A 5,684-nucleotide genomic window follows, 5' to 3' on the forward strand; every position below is an offset into this window, starting at 1 on the left:
CCCTAAGGAAGAAGAAATAATTAGGATTGTGCTCGCCATGGATTCGCATCCTCGTGCTTACGTATTCTCATCGTGCAATGAGAAAGTCAGAGCTTCGTAGTTCGTGGAACCACGAAAACAAAGAAAAGAAAGATTGAAAATGATGAAAAATATAATTTGCACCAAAAGACAATGGTAGAACAGGATCCAATAAAGGCAAATGAACTTAGAACCGAAGAGTAAATGGACATACCAACAAGTGAGGGGCCTAAGGCATGGTATCACTGTATTGGAATGACCACAAACAAAGATAATTAAATGTATGGTTTCACAGTCAAACAACTCTTGGTTCACAAGGTGGATTCCGACTATTTCATCCTAAAAGGATAAGTATGGAACCCAAAGGAGAATGATGTTTGGTACAAGGAATAATATATCACTGTAGGGAATAAACAATTTGAAACCAGAAAGAATGGTACATTGGATCCATGAAGGAATAAATTCTGAACCTAAGAGTAAAGGTAAACCAACATGTGAGGGGCCTAAGATGGAGCTAAAAGAAATAGTGTATTTGAGTCAAAGATAACAGGTATATCACATGGAGTGAATGAAGGTAGAATATTATGAATGCATCATGGAGATGAATGGAATGATAGAGAAAAGTAACTCAAAGTCAAAGAATGGAAGGGCTTGGTAAAAGTGACTGAAAGGTATAATTTGGAACCAAAGGTAAGGGTATATTGGAATCCATAGGATAAATGGTATTTGAAACCACAGAGTAAAGGTGGCATGAACCACAAGTGAGGGGCCTAAGGCATGGTATCACTGTATGGTTGGGCCGAAAATAAGGAATTAAATGTTTGGCAATAAGCCAAACAACTCTTGGCCCAAAGGTGGACAATTGTTCTAAAAGGGTATATATGGAAATCCAAGGAAAACTGTGTTTGGTTCCAAAGAAAGGCAGTATGTCATTGGGGTGAATGGTTATGATTGAAGATAGATGGTATGAATCATGAAAGATATGAATGGTGCCCTAAGGAAGAAGAAATAATTAGGATTGTGCTCGCCATGGATTCGCATCCTCGTGCTTACGTATTCTCATCGTGCAATGAGAAAGTCAGAGCTCCGTAGTTCGTGGAACCACAAAAACAAAGAAAAGAAAGATTGAAAATGATGAAAAATATAATTTGCACCAAAAGACAATGGTAGAACAGGATCCAATAAAGGCAAATGAACTTAGAACCGAAGAGTAAATGGACATACCAACAAGTGAGGGGCCTAAGGCATGGTATCACTGTATTGGAATGACCACAAACAAAGATAATTAAATGTATGGTTTCACAGTCAAACAACTCTTGGTTCACAAGGTGGATTCCGACTATTTCATCCTAAAAGGATAAGTATGGAACCCAAAGGAGAATGATGTTTGGTACAAGGAATAATATATCACTGTAGGGAATAAACAATTTGAAACCAGAAAGAATGGTACATTGGATCCATGAAGGAATAAATTCTGAACCTAAGAGTAAAGGTAAACCAACATGTGAGGGGCCTAAGGCATGGTATCACTATATCGGAATAACAAAAAAAAAGGAATTAAGTATTTTGCAATAAGCCAAACATCTCTTGGTTCATAATGTGGACTCCGAGTAAATCGTTCTAAAAGAATGTGCATGGAATCCAAGGAAAATGGCATTTGATCTCAAAAAGATGGTATTGATTGAAGAAGAATTTATAATCAGGGTAGGATTAATAAATAGGGTAGTGAATAATTAGGATGAGTAATTAGGATGCTCGCGAAGAATCTGAATCCTCGTGCCTACGTATTCTCATCGTGCAATGAGAAAGTTAGGGCTTCGTAGTTAGTGAAACTACGAAAACAAAGAAAGAAAAGGGATACTTGTCTACGCAACTAGGACTGACAAGACAAACAAGAAATAAAGGGGGTTTGTCTAAGCACAAGGTCTGACAAGACAAATAATGAAATAAAGGGGGTTTGCCTATGCACAAGGTCTGACAAGACAAATAATGAAATAAAAGGGGTTTGTCTAAGCATAAGGTCTGTCAAGACAAACAATGAAATAAAAGGGGTTTGTCTAAGCACAAGGTCTGACAAGACAAATAAGATACTGTCATACGGTGAACTGACTTTGTGTGTTTTTGCTTTGGAAAGCAAATGTCGCGGATAGCAAGAGTCGCCACCGATTTTTCTTTTATCCAATAAGGAAAGGCGGAAAAGAACAGGAAAGACCTTGATTAGATTTTGGGTCCGGGAGGTACATTATACAAAGGGAAGGTGTTAGCACCCTTTGTATCCATGGTTATCCATGGGCTCTTAATTGCTTGATCACTTATGTTTTTCTTGTCTGAAAAAAGTGTGTGAGAGTTGTTTAGAAAATGTTTTGAAAAGAGAGTTTAACTTTGTAATGATTCTTGTACGAATGTGTATAAAGTATTTATCTCGTTTAATTTTGAAAGTTGTTTAGAAAAATATAACTTGGCAATGATTCTAGTACGAATGTATGCCAAGTGGTGATTTTCTAAACAACTTTCAAAATTAAACGAGATAAATACTTTATACACATTCGTACAAGAATCATTACAAAGTTAAACTCTCTTTTCAAAACATTTTCTAAACAACTCTCACACACTTTTTTCAGACAAGAAAAACATAAGTGATCAAGCAATTAAGAGCCCATGGATAACCATGGATACAAAGGGTGCTAACACCTTCCCTTTGTATAATGTACCTCCCGGACCCAAAATCTAATCAAGGTCTTTCCTGTTCTTTTCCGCCTTTCCTTATTGGATAAAAGAAAAGTCGGTGGCGACTCTTGCTATCCGCGACATTTAGTTTCCAAAGCAAAAACACACAAAGTCAGTTCACCGTATGACAGAACTGGCGACTCTGCTGGGGACTTGAGAGAGGTTACCTTAAAAACAAGATCACTTATTTAAATTGTCTGATTTACTTTTAAGGGATTGCTTGGGTATTTTATGCTTGAGTGAAAGATCCTACACCCGGATCTAGTGTACCTTAGGTAAGTAGCAAAAGATCATCGCGACTATCCGGCGTATACTGGAATGGTCAAAATGATGGCTACGGTTAATGTGACACTTTGGATGTCCTGATGTTCCTCATGTTTACTTGAGGAAAAATTTGGCTTCCGCGTGGTGTCATCAAAGCATTAACCAGACCTTTAGAACCCTAATTGACTCATCCTAGCCATTAGAAAGTAGTGAGATAACTGACTTCGGTTGGTTGAGACTCGATACTACACTCTTTGAGATTGGACTTTAGGGAAGCTTCGGTCAACCACTTGGTGTTGCACTGAAGTGGACTTAAAGGAAGGTCAATGATTTGAGATCCTTCTAGAACCCGGTTACTATTCTAGGACAGGTTGAACCAACCAAACTTCCGTGGGAAGGGTACTTACCTATGGAACTCATGCAAGCCTTAAAACTTAGGAATGATGGTTGTGTGACTTGCTTGTGCTTGTTATTTACTTAACATCATAACATCATAACATCATAACATCATAACATCATGGCATTGTACTAACCATTTCAAGGACTTAGGGATTTGACTTTGCTCTGTTTAACAGGGCTATGGCTTCCAGGAAGACTATCCGGATCAATTTTGTAGCAATCTCTCCTCAAATAAAGAATTTAGTGTCAGAACTTCCTGATCAGGCTCAGTTCATCAAGAAACATGGTTCTCTCCTCAATTTGGTTACCACTGGTTTCAAGGAAGATATGATGAGAGTTTTATTCCAGTTCTTCGATCCTAAACACCATTGCTTCACATTCCCAGATTATCAGTTGGTGCCCACATTAGAAGAATTCTCCAGGCTGCTTGGGATACCTATCCTTGATCAAATACCTTTCAGTGGCTTAGAAAAGATTCCGAAGTCTGAAGAAGTTGCCGCGGCTTTACACATGACAAAGTCCGACGTTGAAACTAATTGGGTGACAAGAAGTGGAGTTAAGGGTTTACTTGCCAAATTTCTGATAAATAAGGCCCGGGAATTCTTAAAAATTATGGATGTCCATGCTTTCGAAGATGTCCTAGCATTACTAATCTATGGTTTGGTGTTATTTCCTAATCCAGACCAATTCATAGACATGAATGCTATTAAGATGTTTCTCACTCATAACCCTGTACCTACCTTGCTTGGAGACATTTTGCATTCCCTTCACACTCGTACTATGAAGAGACAAGGGACTCTCATGTGCTGCATACCTTTATTATCCAGGTGGTTTATTTCGCACCTTCCTCAATCAGTCTTGAAGAATGAGCAAAATCTGAAATGGTCTCAAAGGATAATGTCACTCTCCCATTCAGACATCCGTTGGTGTCCTCATCTCAAAGAAGATGTTATCCTCATTGACCGTTGTGGAGAATTCCCTAACGTACCACTTCTGGGGATAAGAGGAGGTATTACTTATAATCCTGCTTTAGCCCTACATCAGTTCGGTTGTGCTCGAAGAGACGGTCCGCATGAAATAATTATCCAAGGCACTGTGTTTGACTATGACAATGACTCTCAAGGTCTCCGTCAAAGGTTTGTACGAGCTTGGGGCATGGTGAAAAGAAGTACTTTAGGACATAAAAACTCTATCCCTATGGAGCCTTATCTCATATGGGTACGCGCAAGAGCTCGTGAACTTGTCATGCCATATCTGGCAGTCGGACCGCTGATTGTTGAACCAGAAGTTGAAAAAGGTACTCCTCAGATCATTCCTTATCCAGATATGCCTACCAATGTTGAAGAATTGAAGAAATCCTGGATCCAGTTGAGAGAGGAAAGGGACATTTTTGAAACTCAGTTCGGTGCAGAAAGAAAGAAAGTATTAGAACTCACCAGCCAGCTTAATGAGGAACGAAGACTCAATGCATATCTTCGCCCAAAAAGAAGCCGTCCCTGAGAGACTTGAGCTTTCATTGTATTTTTATTATTCTTTTTTGTAATGAACATTGATTAAAGAAATTATTAATAAAAGTTTCTCTCTTTTTGGTGGTTTACGCAAAGTTAAATTCTAAAAGTCCATGAAAACATTTCATACATTGCATAGCATAACATAACATTGCATAACAGGTATTCTAAAAGATCAATGTTCTTACGATCTTCCTTCTAAACAGAAAAATGGCCCTCGAACAAACTGTCAAAGATCTCCAGGCTCAAAATGCTCAATTCCAGGAGATGATCCTGAGCTTATCCAAGGGACAGGAGGAGCTGAAGGCTCTCTTGCTCGAGCAGAAGAAAGACAAGAAAGCTGTGAGTTACATCAACCCGGGAAGAAGGCTTAAAGGACAGGCCGCAGGAGCCAAGATTAGAATTCTGAAGGATCAAGAAGAGGAGACAGAGAATGGTTCAGAAGAGGAGAATGTTGATCTCTTCAACCCTGAGGACGACGATGAAGATTATGAGAATGAACAGTACTCTCCAAGAGATAGCAAGTACAAGTTGTTGGAAGAACGTATGCTAGCTATGGAGGGTCAGAAGGAGCCCGGTCTGGATTTCGAAGGCTTAGGTCTGGTCTCTGATGTGGTCATTCCTCGCAAATTCAAGATCCCCACTTTCACTAAGTACGATGGTGCGTCTTTTCCTCAGATGCATCTGAGAGCTTATGTGAGAAAGATTCAGCCGTATACCACTGATAGGAAGCTATGGATCCATTTCTTCCAAGAGAGTCTATCTGGC

Source organism: Lathyrus oleraceus, chromosome 3 (assembly GCF_024323335.1).
Source record: "Lathyrus oleraceus cultivar Zhongwan6 chromosome 3, CAAS_Psat_ZW6_1.0, whole genome shotgun sequence".
Lineage (NCBI taxonomy): Eukaryota > Viridiplantae > Streptophyta > Magnoliopsida > Fabales > Fabaceae > Lathyrus > Lathyrus oleraceus.